Source organism: Lygodium microphyllum, chromosome 24 (assembly GCF_053477565.2).
Source record: "Lygodium microphyllum isolate KBCC chromosome 24, Lygodium_microphyllum_v1.1.10, whole genome shotgun sequence".
NCBI classification, from domain to species: Eukaryota; Viridiplantae; Streptophyta; class Polypodiopsida; order Schizaeales; family Lygodiaceae; genus Lygodium; species Lygodium microphyllum.
In genome coordinates this window covers 69,678,034-69,696,735 of record NC_141158.1, presented here as the reverse complement: position 1 = coordinate 69,696,735, position 18,702 = coordinate 69,678,034, and the positions used below count along the sequence as shown (strand labels likewise).

At 39.4% G+C, this 18,702-nt stretch overlaps 1 pseudogene; it reads left to right on the top strand.

The window, feature by feature from the left end:
* Window positions 1-403: 403 nt before the first annotated feature.
* On the top strand, window positions 404-2,977 carry LOC148015218 (probably inactive leucine-rich repeat receptor-like protein kinase At5g48380 pseudogene; annotated as a pseudogene).
* The last annotated feature ends 15,725 nt before the right edge of the window (window positions 2,978-18,702 follow it).

Below are 18,702 nucleotides of genomic sequence, written 5' to 3'. Positions count from 1 at the left end.
CTTGTTTTTCGAGAAAGAAGAGTTTATTTTAGAAAATTAAAGAAAAAATGTGTTTTCTCTCTTTCTCTCTCTCTTTTTCTCTCTCAGAAAAAAGGCAATGCTCTTGAGTGCAATAGTGCGCCCTTGTTTCGGCTTCGAAAAATGTTTTCGGTGAACTCAGACCACGCAGCATTGTAAAGAAACACATGCAAAGATGTGGAGTGGTGTGAATGAGCCTTGAGAAGGTCTTGAGTCCGGACAGTAGTAGTAGGGTTGTGGGCACTGGGCAGTGGGGCCATGCCTCTCACATTTAAGGTCTCTTGTGCAAATTTGCTCTATTTGAACTGAATTGGGCCCACTTTCTGCCTCCTCATCTCATTACATTCCATACTTTACTTTAAATACACAAAGAAAGGAAACCCTCTCCCTCTCCCTCTCCCTCTCCCTCCTCTGCTCCTCTATGCAAGCACTGAAAACCCCCTTCCTCTCTCTCCCCTGCTCCTGAATGCAAGCACTGAAACACATACAGCAGAAGAATGGATCTCTGAGAGAGAGAGAGAGAGAGAGAGAGAGAGAGCTGATTTGCCAGAAGAGTAGAACAAGTGAAGGCCTGCAGGCTTTACTCCTCTGCCACAATATGCAGTCTTTGAGGAGCTCTTCTGACACAGACAAGACCCCTGATGTGCCTCCGGCTTTACTCCTTTGCTACAAGAATGCAGTCTTTGAAGAGCCTATCTGACAGAGACGAGACCCCTGTTTCCTCTTAAAGTACTCCCCTCAGGTACTGTCCCCTGCTCTTTATCTTCCCACAGAAGAAGATCAAAGGCTCTCAATCAAGGCTACATTTCACTTGGCTCCTCTCTCAAATGCAATTTGAGCTGCCCATCTGCCCCTGCAGACGCAACCTCGAAGGCAACCGCTGCCGTGGATACGAGAGTCGGTAGGCTCTACCATGAAGCTTGCTCACCTGTCCACTTCCTTCTTTTTGGTTTTGCCCCTGCTTTTGCTTGTTCTATGTGAGGATGACAGCGAATGCCTCCGTCGGTTCAAGGCGTCCATCGACGTTCCCGCTGGCTCCCTTACAGATTGGGACTTCTCCAACAGTTCCAAGGGGAACATCTGCACATTCACAGGGGTGTTCTGTTGGAATGCCCTAGAGAACAAAGTCCTGAGCTTGAAACTGCCCAATGTAGGTCTCTCTGGGCCGTTCCCGTCTGGCCTGAGCCTTTGTTTCTCTCTCACAAGCTTAGATTTGTCTGGGAACAAGTTGTCTGGTCCCATTCCAGCTGATGTTTGCAAGCAAATGCAGTTCTTGACAAGCCTGGACCTCTCCCAAAACCACTTCACTGGCCTTATTCCTGATAACCTGGAAGACTGCAAGTACTTAAATGCTCTCTACCTCAAGAATAATCAGCTTTCAGGTGAACTGCCATGGGGTATTGGACTTCTGCCGAGACTCACCGATGTGGACTTTTCTTCTAATTCTTTAACAGGGCGGATCCCTTCCAGCTATGTCAACAGATCAGCCCTTGGCAGACAGGATCCTTTCTCCGCCTCTTCATTTGAGAATAATCCAGGGCTTTGTGGCCCTCCTTTGAGCAGATCATGCTTTTCTGCGCCTAAGGTTGGTACAATCGTAGGTGCTGTGTTGGGATCAGCTGCAGCTGTTGCCCTACTCTGCACCCTCTGCATGTGGTACATGCTACTCCACGCCCGTAAGAAGGACAGGGTTCTCCTCACAGATGAGCATCGGTGGGCGAAACGCATCAAAAACCCTAAATCCATAGTAGTCTCCATGTTTCAGAAGCCTTTAGTGAGACTTAAGCTCTCTGATCTGATGGCTGCTACTAATGACTTCAGCAAATACAACATTATTGCTTCAGGCAGCACAGGGACAGTATATAAGGCTTACCTACGGGATGGCTCTATGCTGGCCATAAAAAGGCTTAATTTATCAGCACAAACAGAGAAGCCATTCAAATCAGAGATTATAACATTGGGGAAATTGAGGCATAGAAACCTTGTTCCTTTACTTGGCTATTGTGTAGCAGGTGGAGAAAAGCTTCTTATTTACAAACATATGGTAAATGGGAGCTTGAAGGACTATCTTCATGAGGCACCAGAGAAAAGCAAGCCTGATTGGGCAGCTCGCCTGAAGATTGGGATTGGGGCTGCTCGTGGTTTGGCATGGCTACATCACAGCTGTAACCCTAGGATTATACACCGTAACATCAGTTCCAGCAGCATACTCTTGGATGATGACTATGAACCTCGAATTACTGATTTTGGGCTTGCTCGCTTGATGCATCCAGTCGATACTCATGTCACCACAGTTATGAATGGAGATTTTGGAGAACCAGGTTATGTAGCTCCAGAGTATGCTCAGAATCTGGTTGCCACTGTGAAGGGTGATGTTTATAGCTTTGGTGTCATTCTTCTGGAGCTGGTAACAGGACAGAAAGCTGTGGATGTATGTGCTGAGAGGAATTTCAAAGGCAACTTGGCAGAGTGGGTCACCTTTCTTTCAAGGCACAATCGTGTGGAAGAGGCCATTGATATGTCTTTGAAGGGTAGAGGTGATGATGGTGAACTGGTCCAGTTCCTTAAAATTGGCCGTGCTTGTGTTGCATCTGCAGCCAAAGATCGACCCACCATGTATGAAGTATATCAACTCCTAAGATCTATTGGACAGAAGCTAAATTTCACAAGCAATGATGAAGTAGCATTCTACAACAATTTCAGAGATATGGAGTATAACGATGAACTTATTGTTGCCAGGAGAATATAAGGCCTCATAATTTTGTGCAGTTAAAACTGCAAGTTTTTGCATGTTTATGCTCTTTTGGTTAGTTGGGGAGCTAAGAAGCTGATCTAGTCTTCCACTTTCACTAGGCTAGACTTTTTGGTTCACCCAGTCATCTTGTACGGAGAGCAATAGTATATGATGTCTTTTGACACACTAATCAGTGTTATAATTTACATGCAAAGCTATTTTGCAGCCAGGTGTCTAATCTAGCATCAGGATTGCAGCATCAAATTGGTACATTGCTTTATGAGACTGAACTGGGCGCTTCCTGTTGACGATGAAATGTGACGTGAACCTTTTTCAATGGAGTAAATGTACAATGTACATGCGTGTCTCCTTTGGTTGCAGTCTTAAGTTCTTACTCTTGCAGTCTTCCATTTCTTTATTTAAAAGTGGACATTTATTGTTAAAGAGTACTGATGCTTGTTTTGGGATTCAGTCTTCCCTGTGCTGAGAAGGTTAGATGTGTTGTAGCTTGTGGGAGGAGTGGGTAGGTAAGTGGGGGAATGCAACACTACCTTTGAAGCAAGTTAGTATTTGTGATAAAGAGAGCATATCTCTTATGTGCTTGACTAAATCTCTGGTTGTAGTTAACCAAATTATGTGTGCAGAGCTTGACTGTGTATTCTATGGCATGTGTTCTCAACTTCTCAGTGAGAGTTCATTTGTGCAACTTAGGCTCTTTTGGGGTGAATGGCTGGTACTTGGGCCTCAACCATCTGTCATGTGGGCTTTCTGACAAAGTTTTAACTAGCCTGACAGTAATGCTTGCATCCTTCAATGTTACTTGATTCTACTTTCCCCACTGGATAGCCTGCAATGGAACACAGTTGATTGTGCATCAGCTGAGGTTAGCTAGCTTATGCTGTTTTCAAGGTGTTGAACTGTCACTAACAGGTTTTTTGTATTATGACTTAAGAAGCCCTAGTGGTTTGAGTATGAGTTGAATCACCCGCGGATGATTTATGGTGTAGTAATCTTCCTACATTGTATGTGACTGTGGTTTTGGGCAACCAAGGGACTTACCAAAAATATATGTGTATATATAAAACAATTATTGGTTCCACACTTTCCAGATCAAATTGGAATTTCAAACTTATGGGCAAGTTTGACTGTGGATACTGCCTAAATTTGAACCTCATGAAAATTTGAACAAATTCAGGAGTAAAAACAGTTGTTCAATTGGACCTTTATGTGTTGCTATAACTTGAGCATTGCTAAGGGATGCAGAAGACAGAGAAAACGCCGATGTTACAGGCATGTTGGTATACATCAACAGCACCATTGCAATTACAAGCCTTTGTATAAGCTATCTAATTCTTTTTTCATCCCCAGTTACTTGTAATGTACTATCTTTATTTACATTCATGAAGTTGTGGTGACCATTGTTAAGCCATTTTCTTATGTTTTGACATTTTTAAATTTCATTTAGTAGTTTGTATAAAGAACGTGATGTTAATACTTCATTAAATTATAATACTAGGTAATGCCACATTTGAAATTTCAAGTTGCTATTTTGTATTTTAATTTTATTTCTTACGCACAATGTGTTTCATAAAATTCTTGGCGGTTTGTTAGCTTCCAAATCTCAATATTTCCTTAGGAAATGGCGTTCCATACATCTATCAAGGAAAAGTGGGTTCTTGAATCAACAATGATTGAGGATAGCTTCATTTGATTTTGGGTAGTTGTATTCTAAATTCCCACTAAATATTAAAAATCTTATTGTACACCTCATATCATGACTTGAGTATGAACACTTGCATTGATGATGAGATGCTCCACTAAAAGCATATTGTGCTCTTCCTTCAACCTACTTAATTGAAGTGCAAAAGGCTAGTTGCATATTGGGCTCATTCACACTCTGTGGTCTTGAAAATGTCTATGTTACTAATCATGTGCACCATGTGATTAGGCAATTCTAAAACCTGTTGATGAGAGGTCTTCTTAATTGTAGTGCAAAAGAAGTAGAAGCCACTAGAAATGAAATGTCTTGAGATGATAGTGACAAGTGGGACACCACCCACCAACATTGGCAAAAAGAACACTTTGCATTTAAAAGGGGTTATATTAAGCCTACCCACCAACATTATAGATCCCCACCAAGCTCTACCCCTATGTAGACCCCATAGGGAAAAGCCCTTATCCATCAACTATACATGATCCTTAATAAGAGAATGATACATCTTATTTGTAGATGCTTCCTCCAAATCAACTTATTATAAAATTTCCAATCCTACCAAGGGTGTTCCAAGTAAAGAGTCCAAAATCATGGCTCATAAATCATGACACCCTGTGCATGTGAATAATCCTTCACATTGAGTAGCATGACTAGAATGTATTGCTTCTCGGCTCTGGTGGTCTATAATACCAAGTTGGTTGGGATATAATGAATTCAACATTTACAATGTTTTATCCTCCTCGAGGTAGGCACACAAGCTTCTTAAAACATTTCAAGCAATTTCAAGCAAGGTAGAGGGTCAATCAATAGTCACAAGAAGACCTCTTAAATCTTTTATTATTTGGCTGAAGTATATACTTTTGTTTTATGGTTGAAATATATATGAAAACTTGGAGACTTTTGACATTTTATATGAGTAGAATTGGTTATGCAAGGATTGATCACATAATATTAAAACAAGGGATCACAAGGTCATTGTAGTCACACACTAGATGATCTTAAATTTGGAGGCCTTTTTAAAGAGTGAAAGGAAAAAGCTATGTGCAACTTGTTTGTTAAACGCTATATGCAAAATCTTAAAATATATGTTGTACCTCTTTAAAGTGATGCATCTTTTTTTTTTTGGAAATCTATTTACTAATATTATTAGCAAGTTTTGGGGGGGCATGTGTTGTTCACAAGAGCCCCCCCAAAAGACATCCTCAAGGAATGCCACATGGCGTGGTCCACCCTGACCGCTGTGGCCCCTTGCTCCTCGGACTGGCGCCTCCTCCTCACCCCTCCTCGAATTGTACATATGGATACTTGATTTGTGCACCGACCTCATTCCTTGAACTATGCGCGCCTCCTCATGCCTCTTCTCAAGTTGCAATATTCCTTCTTTTGGTATATATGCGAGACCTTTCACTACAACCAGCCTTCTTTTGGGAGATTGAAGTGAAGGTTGGACCACCATCCCGCTTCCATCGACTTTCACACACATACACACACACACACACACACACACTCTCTCTCTCTCTCTCTCTTCCCAAACCCACCAATGTGAGGCTACCCAACCCCACCCAACCTTTGTCACTCCCCCACCTTCGTTAACTCCCCCACCATATCCCCCCCACCCACCCGCCTTGGTTGACTCTCCCACCTCCTCATCAACTTCCCCACCATACCTCTCACCCACCTCCGTCCACACACACACACACACTCTCTCTCTCTCTGTCTCTGTCTCTCTCTCTCTCTCTCTCTCTCTCTTCCTAACCCCACCAATGTGAGGCCATGCAACCCCACCAAACAAACCATGGAGACCCACGCCCCTCCCTTGTAAGGGTTTTATAGCTATACCATGGTGTTGCTACTAGAAACACTTATATAGGGAGTAGTAGTGACTTTGAGCCCTGCTTGGTTTCCACTCTATGTATGATTCCCTATACCCAGTGGTGAATCCTCTTATGTGCGATGTCACAAGGGTGTAGTCCTGGGATGTGCCTATGTCGTATCATTTCTTTGATTGAATAATACAAGAGTATACCTTGCTCTCACATATCGTGTTACCTTTCTGTGCTGTATTGAGTGAGTGAACGAGTGTAGGTGTATCACGCTTAGTATCAGAGTAACTCTTACTTGAAGTGAAGGAATGCCCATAAAAGCAAGAGAGGAGATCCAATGCCCCAAAGAGAACGAGCCAAAACAACCTACATCGCATTGACCCTTGTCGCGACAACCCCCGGCGAGACAACCCCCGACACAGTGACCCTGACACCATCCACCACCTGAAGGCATGATGCGGCTTCCCCATGGCACAACCACCACCTGAAGGTGAAACATGGCTTCCCCACATCTACAACCCTGAAAGCTGAGGCGCAGCTCCCCACGACCACATGGAGGACGACAGAGAGAATTTACCCATCCCAACAATGGAAGAGAGGAAGAAGAGCAAAGGGCAAGAATGATAGAGTAGCTCAAGAGGAAAAGGTAGTCGGAGTAGAGAGGCATTTGGAGGGCATGTCAGGCCTACTGGACTCAATTTGGAGGAACATGCAAATGAAAGAGGAGGAAGAGGAAAGGAGAAGAAAATTAGAAGTGGAGCAGGGTTATAGAGAGTGGGTGTTACAACAACAAGAAGAGGAGGGAAGGCAGAAGCTACAAGAGGAGATGGATGATTAGGGAGAGAGGAGACTTCTAGGAGGGTGCAAGATACAAGAAAGGACAAGGAGAAGGTAGTGGAAGTCAGAAGTAAGAAGAAGGAGGAGAGGAGGAGGAGAGCGACAGTTCAAACGACGACTACGACAAGTTCAAGATGCCCCAACCCACCAAGTACAAAGGAGAGAGGGACGGGTTGGTCCTGAAGAAATGGATCACCGAGGTAGACAATACTTGAAGTATGCCAAGATCATTGAAGACATGAAGGGAGAGGTGGCAACAATCTACTTGGAGGAGGACGCTACTAGTTGGTACGTGCTGGAATAGGAGCAAGGACACACCATCTTTTCATGGGAAGAACTCCAAGAGGAACTCAAAGATTATTTCATTCCAAAGATGGAGAAACTCAAAGTCAGAGATGAATGGAGGAACCTCAAATAGACACAAGGGAAGATGAAGGAGTATGTTAGCAAATACACACAACTCATATTACAACTACCTAACATGGACACTGATACTAAACTGCATGGATTCTTATTTGGCATGCAAGAATGGGCCAGAAGAAATGTAGAGAGACACGAGCCAACCAGTTTAGCCAAGGCCATGAGGATGGTTGAAAGACTAATGAATCTAGAAGGTAGGAGGACATCTCAAGGGAACTAGACTAAATTCAACATCAACCTCAACAACAATTCATGGACCCTGAGACCCAATACTCCTAGAGGCCCATTCCCAGAGATGCAGAGTCAAACCTCAAGCATAACCCCAGTCACATCACAATCCGCCTTAGTACCAAGAGGAGCAGTTGGCAGATGGGGGGGTAAACACTCTATAGACCAACCCCAAGTGCATCATATGGGCCCGCGTGAGATCAAATACGTCATGGTGGAGACCCCAAGGCCCAACCGCCATAGGGATTAGATGTTTCAAGTGTGGGGGACTCCACTATCAAAACAGATGCCCCATGGAAGACACGGCCTCGTCAACCAGGTCTAGAGTGGAAGCCACTAGTGCATATGGAGAAGAGGAACCATAGCCCCTGCACATCCAAGAAATCCCAAGCGGAAGTGATGAAAGCATGGACCACCCAAGGGTGGGGATAGTCAATGCTCGTTCCCAATGCATGGCGGCCTGGGTAGCATCAGTCCATCACCTATACATCAAGGGAAAAGTGAGTGAAGGGAATCAGCCATTATGGTGGACACAGGGGCCACCCACAACTTTATCACACCAGAGTGGACAACCAAACATGGGCTAAAATTGTCTAAGGCCCCATAAGGATTAACAGTAATGTTCGCACAAGGAGAGGCCAAAGAGGTGAAATAGGTCTTTGCAGTACAAGTAGAAGCAAGAAAGTGGAAATCAAAACTCAACTTCTTAGTCATTCCCATGGATGATTTTGAAGTCATCTTACTCTTGGAATTCTATGATAAGTATGTCATCACAATGTTTGGGAAAGGAGTTAATGAGATGATGTTGGATATGCAAGGAGAAGGCGTTAGAGAACCCCTTTGAAAGAATGCAGCCTCCAGGCAGAACATCAATCAAAGTGCAAATGACGGAGAATAAGCATGGAGTCTCATGCCAAACGGTGAAATCAAGTACAAGCCAACCAGGAGCACCAACCCAAGCACCACCTTGCCAGGTGAACATATCAAACCGCACATCATGATTTGCAGTGCCAAGCAAGTGGAGATGTCAATTAAGCAAGGAGACATGGTTTATCTATGCATGATTCGACCCATTGAGCAGGAGGTCACCAAGAAGCCCAAACCCCAATCCAGTAATACACAAGTGGCATAAATACTTGAGGAGTTTAAGGATGTAATGCCAGCAAAACTACCCAAGGGCCTACCACCCAAAAGAGATGTGGATCACAAGATCGAACTCATTCCAGGATCCGCTCCACCGACTAGAGTCCCTTATCGTACGAATCCCATAGAACTCATGGAGTTGAAGAAGCAATTGCATGAATTAGAAGAACAAGGTTTCATCTGCCCCAACAAATCCTCCTTCGGTGCCCCAGTGTTATTCGTCAAGAAGAAGGATGGGGGACTTACGCTATGTGAAGATTATAGGGCCCTTAATAAGATAACTGACAAAAACAAATATCTGATGCATCTAGTGGAGGACCTCTTTGATAGGCTACATGGAGCCAAGTACTTTAGCCTCATAGAACTTAGGTCAAGATACCATCAGATTTGCATAGTAGAAGAAGATATGCCCAAAACAACTTTCTGTACCCGATATGGCAGTTTTGAATGGTTAGTCTTAGGTTTCGGACTAAGTAATGGGCCATGCACCTTTTGAGGCCTCATGAATGGAATCTTTAGACTCAAAATAGATGTATTTGTCATTATCTACATTGGTGATCTCCTAATATATAGCAAAACTCTAGAAGAACACAAATAACACTTACGCTTAGTTTTGAGAAGTTGAGACAACATAAGCTATATGCCAAACCACAAAAATGTGAGTTTGCAATAAAGGAGTTAGAATTCCTAGGATTCATTGTAGGAGCAGCCGATATCAAAGTGGACCCTAAGAAAGTAGAAGCCATAAAAATTTGGCCTGTGTTGGAGACTGTGAGAGAAGTGCGGAAGTTCCTAGGCTTTATAGTATTTTGTAGAAGGTTCATCAAATATTACAGCCTCATCACCACACCACTATCTCATCTCACCAAAGAAGATAACACATTTACATGGGGCAGCAAGCAACATGCTACTTTTGAGCTGATGAAGAAATGCATGAGTCAAACCCCTATCCTGAAAGTACCCAACTTTCACCAAGCCCTTTGAGATCTCTATAGATGCATCAAATTATGGCATTGGGGGGGGTGTGCTGGTGCAAGAAGGCCACCCCATAGCTTATGAATCCAAGAAGTTCACAGATGTCGAAACCAAATGGAGCACACACGAGAAGGAGATGATCGCAGTAATCCATTGCCTCTAAAAATGGAAGCATTGTGTTCAGGACAAACACATAGTAGTCTTCACCGACAATATCTGCCTCAAATACTTCCAATCCCAACCAAAGCTATCTGCCAAACAAGCTCGATGTTGGCTAGACTTCCTAGCCGAATTTGACTTGGAGATCAAGCTCCACCAACAATATAGTAGATGCCCTAAGTCGAAAAGCTAATTTGAAAGCCATTAGTGTGGTCAGTAGCAACTTCGTCGAGTTAGTGAAGGAGGCTTTGGAACAGGACCAAGACATGCACAAAATTATAAAAGATGTGAAAGCTGACAAGACACCACATGGCATGTATACCCTCGAGGAGGGAATTTTGTTCATAGGAAAGAGATTGTGCATCCCCAACAATGTGGAACTGAAGAAAGTCATCTTACATGAAGTGCATGATGGAAACTAGGTAGACATAAAGGACAATGCAAAACACTTGAAGCACTCAGAAAGCAATTCTTTTGGGTGAACATTAAGGAAGAAGTCATAGACTACATCAAGACATGTCCTACATGCCAACTTGTGAAGGCACCACGCTCTAAGCAAACATGCTCACTCCAACCAATGCTAGTACCTAGCTGACCATGGGATGTAATGAGCATGGATTTCATTGTGGAGCTCCCTGAATCCCATGGATACACCATCATCTTTGTAGTGGTGGACCATTTCTCCGAGCAAGCTCACTTAATCCAGCACGAATGTAGCAAAGACGCCTTTGCCATCTGGCTCAATGAGAATCCCACCAATTCTTCCAATGTCCCTTGAGTCATCCCAAATGGCCCTCATCATAGGCCCAGTAACACATCCACTCCTCAAAGGTAATTGATCAAGGGTGGACTTGCATGGTAGCCCGAATAAACCAAAAGCCCCCACCAAGTCTAGATGGGTAGACACTAACCGACTTGCTAGAAAAAGCTGTGTTAAGACCCCCAAGTCCTAGTGCGGCAGACATTGACCAATCTGATAGTAAAGTCTGTGTTAAGACCTTGCGAATGTCTCACAAGTCCTAGATCGACTAGGCAACTTGTTAGCAGAAGTTGTGTTAAGATCCCAGATGAGTCAAATAACCTCTACCCTTAGATTGTTGAGGACAACAATCCAGTAAGCGAGGGTAAATGTAAGGGCTTTGTAACTATAGCATGGCGTTGCTACCAGAAACACCTATATAGGGAGTAGTAATGACTTTGAGCCCTACTTGGTTTCTACTCTATGTGTGATTCCCTATACCCAATGGTTTTTTTATATATTAAAGTTTTTCTTTAATATAGATTGTCCTTGGATGTGCCTATGTTGTACCGTTTCTTGGATTGAATACTACAAGAGTATACATTGCTCTCACATATCGTGTTACCTTTCTATGCCGTGTTGAGAGAGTGAACGAGTGGAGGTGCATCACCCCCCGCCCCCCCCCCCCCCCCCCCCACCCCCTCCAACAAAAAAAAAAAAACTAATGACCATTTGTGCGAACATGTTGTGTTAATGTGTGTATTTATGTGACTATCTATATTAAAGAAAAACTTTAATAATTTGGCTTCTTATCATGGGTGTTTAATGTTACATATCAAGAAAAACGATTAGCCATGTGTGTTAATTACTATGTGTATTAATATTAAGAATTTATGTCTTTTATTACTAGGAATGACTATTGTATATATATTTAATATATATTAAGAATATATCTATTTATTCTTATGAACAAAACATGTTTAAAGATCATATAAAAAGTTTAAAATAGTTCATTAAAATTAATGTTCTTACATTCTAGTATGAATACAAAGGAGAAAGTGTATTAGATTGGTTAATGTGTTAAAGGATATTTTGTCTTTGGTCTCTCTAACATTAAATTTGTCACAATGTATTTTTAATGCAGTTTGTGCACTTTTGATATCTTCATCTAGGCAACTTTTCAAGGTACACATCTCTCTCCTTATTTTACATTTTACATTATCTCTCTTTTTTCTTTATTTTCTTTTTAATACTATTAATGCTTTCAAATGTTTCTCTAACATTATTTTCATTCTTCCATGTAGTTATCACACTTTTGATTTCATCATCAACACTACTTTTCCATGTTTGTGTGTGTATGTGTGTGTGTGCATGCGTGTGCGTGTGCATGTGCGTGCGTGCACATGCGTGTTTTGTGAAAGTTCAAATTTTAAAAATTTTATTATGTTTTTAGGAATCGATGTGTTTCTTCTAAATCATGAGAATGTAGTGTTTATTAGGTTTTAATCTTTTGATGCTTTAATGCTCTAAGGATTTAGGTATTTATTGAAAGCTTACATATACTTTAATGTCTTTGTGCATTGATGATCTGAACTAGATGTGTGTTTGAATGGAAATGTAAATATATGTTTACTTTTATATAAGTATATTTTAATGCTTTAATGATGTATATATTAAAGGGATGTGTGTATACTTTTAATGATGTTTACTAAAGGGGGGTGTTTATTAATGCTTCTCTCTCTCTCTCTCTCTCTCTCTCTCTCTCTCTCTCTCTCTCTCTCTCTCTCTCTCTCTCTCTCTCTCTCTCTCTCTCATGAGTAGTGTATGGGTATATATCAATCCTTTAATCTATGTGTGCATATTAATGTTAGAATAAGAAAGGATATTACACACACACACACACACACACACACACCGGTTTTTGGTTTAATATAAGTGTGTATACTGATGCATGTTTAAATATATTATTACATTTTCATGTTATTGATTATGTGTGTTAGATATGTGTATGTATATTATATTAAATGTTTGCATACAAACTTTAGTGTGTCTCAAGTGGCTCCCTTCCTCTCTTGAGATGTATCTTGAGGGTTAAAGTTATGTTTCCCAAAATTCAAGTGAAAATATCATGGTTGCAAGGATATGTTTTAGTATTGCTTATCATGAGGACTTGCATTCAATCCTTACCATCGTTTTTTTGAGTTTACATGTGCCTTACTATTTTATAGCATACATTTTGCGTAGCATGGAGCATGTAGAGTCATTTGGTGTGAGAGACAATGGCTGTATCCCTAATATTGTACTTGGCACTCCTAATGATTGGATAAATGTGCACAAAAATGAAGGATATGGCTAGAAAGAAATCAAGTGGTCATGCTCTCAAACATATTAGAGAATATCATAATTCAATTGGATCCTTTAGGATCTTACACCGCTTGGATACCACTGATAAGAGATTGAAGACTTTGACAAAAAATCACAGTGCTTTAATCTCTTTTTCAAAGAACTTTAATGATCGTTTGAAGTGGATTGAACAAACGTTACAAGAGAAGGATGATAATAAGTTGGCTGATATAGCATGTTTGTGGAGTGAGGTGGAAGAAATAAGGGGATATATAGGAGAGATGTGTGAGCACATTCAGAAATATTGGTTGATTGAAAATTCTGGAGGCCATCTAGATAAACTCTATGAACTTGTGAGAGGAAATAACCATATTGAGGATGGAGTATTCGAGCTACTAGCTCGCACATATGTCAGTTTGCATGGAACAAATAGTGATTCTCTTGATGTGCAAGTTGCATCACTAATATGATCGGTAATTGTTGTTCATAAATCTATTTGTTATATGATTGATGATTGTAAAATTACTTTGATTAAATAATTATCTACTACGTTGGAATATTTTTGTGTTGATTGTGTTACATTTATTCTAAAAAAGTTTCATATGTTGTCTATGATGTATATATTGTCACACTCTCCCCTGCAATAAGTACTCTTGGTATTCCAATTATATTTCTTAGATTTTTTTGCCCCATTTATATGTACTCTCAATATTCCAATCATACAATTCTTTTTTACTTTCTTTGGTTTTTTTTTCATGTATGGTAATTAATCATCATCATTGCTTTTTTGCACTGTATTTAATCTTTCATTTTTGTGTATGGTGAATAAATATGCACATACATATACACATATGCATGTTTGCACACACAGACACACACACACACACACACACACACACTCTCTCTCTCTCTCTCTCTCTCTCCCATTTACATTTAAAATATATAAATATATTTATTTTTGTGATTTTTATATTTAATAGTCATATTATATTCATATTTATAAGTTTATTGCTCACAAAATATAGAACTTCCTTTCAATGAAGATTAGTGTGCTTGATGTGCAAGCTAACACTTTGGCACTTTGTCTCCATAGATTTTTTGCATTATTACCCCTAACAAATCATTGCACAAGTTCATCCTAAAATCTATTCAAACACTTGGATTTATTATCTCTTCGAATTTTTTGTTGCCTTTGAAGAGATCCTATTATTTTAGATAGATGTGCTCTTAGACAATGGCATTATATGCTTTTTTATTATTCCAAAATTGATATCAATATGTTTTGGTATTTTAGGTTGTCCACTACAATGGTACTCCCAGTATGTTCTATGAGTATCAATCATGTATTGGGTGTGTGTGAGCATAATCTCATTGTTACTTGAGGTACATGGCAAGGGTGGTTAGAACACGATTACAATAGTTACGTCGCCTCTTGTAGGAGGTAGACATGGATACAATGCAATGCAATATCCGATATCGATAGCTACTATGCTTGATATCTGAGAAGATGAGATAGATAGAAGTAATATAAGTATTCAAATACTAAAAGTGCTGCATCAATAAGATAATCCAAATAGATATGATCCAAGCATTGGGTTAAATGCACACTTACAAGTGCTTAATGCCACAAGAGATAGACATGAATACAATGCAATGCAATATCCAATATCGATAACTACTATGCTTAATGTGACCGGTAAGATGAGACATCCATGTGATGGTCTAAATGCATGCTTGCAAGTGCTAATGCCACTAGGACTAAGCGTAGGCACTCGGCAAGAGTCAAAGTGCGATTACAATATGTTCAACAAGTAATGAATATAGATCTATATAGTGTTATCCATCGTCAAGAAAATACAAATAGTATGTGACAAAACTATGTCCTCGATGAATTCATGTACATGGAAGTATTGGCACCTACAATTGGTTAGCTAAGCAATGCAAACCTAAACAATACAAATATTGAGATTGAAGAACTACATCTCAATATTAATCCTCTAGTGTTTCTCTCTCAAAATAGTGGATCACAATTAGTACTCTTAGTATTCCAATCATAAAACTCATTTTTTCTTTCTTTGGTTTTCTTTTTTTTTCTTGTATGGTAATGAATCACCATCACTATTTTTTTGCACTGTATTTAGTCTTTCATTTTTGTGTACCCATGGTTCCTTAATCTTGGCTTATGATGAATAAATATACACATACATATACACATATGCATGTTTGCACGCACACACACACACAATTTTATTTACATTTAAAATATATAAATATATTTATTTGTGTGATTTTTATATTTAATATTCAAATTATATTCATATTTTATAAGTTTATCGCTCACAAAATATAGAATTTCCTTTCAATGAAGATTAACATGCTTGATGTGCAAGCTAACTCTTTGACACTTTGTCTCCATAGATTTTTTGCATTATTACCCCTAACAAATCATTGCACAAGTTCATCCTAAAATCTATTCAAATACTTTGATATATTATCTCTTCGAATTTTTTGTTGCCTTTGAAGAGACCCTGTTATTTTAGATTGATGTGCTCTTAGACAATGGCATTATATGCTTTTTTTTAATTCCAAAATTGATATCAATATGTTTTGGTATTTTAGGTTGTCCACTACAATGGTGCTCCCAGTACATTCTATGAGTATCAATCATGTATTGGGTGTATGTAAGCATAATCTCATTGTTACTCGAGGTACACGGCAAGGGGTTAGAACATAATTACAACGGTTACATCGCCTCTTGTAGGAGGTAGACATGGATACAATGCAATGCAATATCTGATATCGACAGCTGCTATGCTTGATATCTGAGAAGATGAGATAGATAGAAGTAATATAAGTATTCAAATACTAAGAGTGCTGCATCAATAAGACAATCCAAATAGAAATGATCCAAGCATTGGGTTAAATGTACACTTACAAGTGCTTAATGCCACAAGAGATAGACATGAATCAATGCAATACAATATCTGATATCGATAACTACTATGCTTGGTGACCAGTAAGATGAGACATCCATGTGATGGCCTAAATGCATGCTTGCAGGTGCTTAATCCCACTAGGGCTGAGCATAGGCACGCAACAAGAGTCAAAGTGCAATTACAATATGTTCAGCAACAAGTAATGAATGTAGATCTATATAGTGTTATCCATCGTCAAGAAAATACAAATAGTATGCACCAAAATTGTGTCCTCCATGAATTCATGTACATGGAAGTATTGGCACCTACAATTGGTCAGATAAGCAATGCAAACTTAAACAATACAAGTATTGAGATTGAAGAACTATATCTCAATATTAATCCTCTAGTGTTTCTTTCTCAAAATAGTGGATTTCATTCTATCCCTCATGAAATGCCACAAAATTTAGAAATTCATCCATCGGCAATCGTTTTACTCTTTCAATAACCAAGTGTGCATACCAGCCTTGCATGGCAAAGATTTGGTGCTCTGAAACATAAATTGTGCATTCTATTCCAATTGAAAAACATTATTGTAGGGGTGAAAAAGTGCTCTTGCCGCCCTTGCAACAACCACCACAATCTTTCCATAGTTTATTAGATGGCTCACATCCACAAAGTGCAAGGTTTAAAAAAAACATACATGCATACAACAGTGCTCAGGTATCGCTAAGTGAGAATGGAGATCAAATTCCAAAGTTTGCACAACTTTATATTTACAATACCGAACATGAGTTATCAAATCGCATGGGGGTTGTGTTTGGTGGACTTATTAGAGGGACTTCAAAAAATGATGCATGACCACAATGTTTATGCTCAGATATTTAGAGCAATGGGTGCCAATTTGCAAGCCAATCCTTCTATTGAAATAAGAATGATAGTCTTTGATAATTGATGTGCTTCTAGATAGTCTTCTGTCCCCACAAAGAGTGAAGATGCAACAATTATGCCTAGGGACAAGTTGATGATGATACCCTTGAATATTGTAGCATTCAGGTTTGCACTAGGCAAGGGCATTTGATTACTATTTCTAACTTGCATAAGGCCTATATTCCTTTATTGTATGTACTTCTCTTTCCAAATGGAGAGGATGGATGGAATAGTTGAGTTCCTTATAGCTATGTGGATCCTCATGTAGATATTCAAAGTCTCACAAATAAAGATTGTGTTACTCAATTGTAGTACTATGATTATCGACTTCAAATTTGTGATGACACCAATGCATGTCTCTTGTTGGTGGTCACTTCCTACAATAATACATTGTTGATGCTTATTGTAGTATTGAGAATTGCATATTGGCTTGTTGTCGGCATAATCAGATAACTTTGCAAAATAAAATGTAAAGGATGGAAATGATAATAACATTAATAGAGTTGATGTATACCATCCTCATTTGTAGGTGGACCTAGATTCATATACCAATTGTAATAGGATGCTATGGCAATTGTACATAGTAAAGGGAAACTTGATTTATTTATCACCATGACATGCAATCCTAAGTGGTAAGAAATTACAGATGCTTTGTTGCCCCTTAACAATTTGCGTATGATCGATCAAATTTGACAGCACGAGTTTTTCATGAGAAACATAAGGACATGATGGAAAAGTTAATCAAGAAGGAACTATTTGGGAAAGTTGTTGGGTATGTATATGTTATAAATTTCAAAAGAGAGGCTTACCTCATTCAGACACATTGTTAATATTAGAACCATGATTTAAGCCCTTAGAACTGCAACATTATGACATATTTGTATGTGTAGAGCTTTCTAATAAACAGAGATTTTCATCTTTATATGAGACTATTACTAGATGTAATACACATGGTCCATGTGGAGCTTTCAATGTAAAAAGTCCTTGCATGATCAATGGTAGATGTAAAAAGGGCTATCCAAAGAAGTTCATGCATAAAACTACAGTTGATAAGAGTGCTTATCTTGTGTATAGGCGAAAAAATTATAGGAGCATAACGCAAAGGGTAGCAACTTAGATAATCGATCGGATAGTACCCTACAATCCTTAAGTTCTAAGCACAATGCTCATGTAAATTTAGAGGTATGTTGAACAATTGCTTTAGTGAAAGTATTTGTATAAGTACATTTACAAGGGCCATGATCTTACATGCATGCATACTTCAACATCTAATAGAAATTATAGAATGGATATTGATAAAATTGAGAGATACTTAGAAGCATGATATGTTTCTACTTATGAAGTGTGTTGGCGGATATTTGAATATAAACTTCATAATGAGAAACCTGATATTAAACAATTGTAGATACATTTACTTTGAGAAAATAATGTTGCTTTTCATGACACTAATAACATTTAAGATGTGATGCAAAATGAAAATACACAAAAAATTACTCTCACAGCGTGGTTTACTTGCAATCTCCTATATCTTGAGGCTAACACTATTTTATATCAAGACTTTCAGATGTATTGGGTTTGGAATGTGAAAAAAAAAAGCGGACAAAGAGAAAGCAAGGAAATACATGTGGTAGAATATATTTCATGGCTCCTAAGTGTGGAGAGAAATGCTACTTGCGTCTGAATGCAGGGGGTGCACTTCCTTTGAGGCATTGTGTATGGTTGAC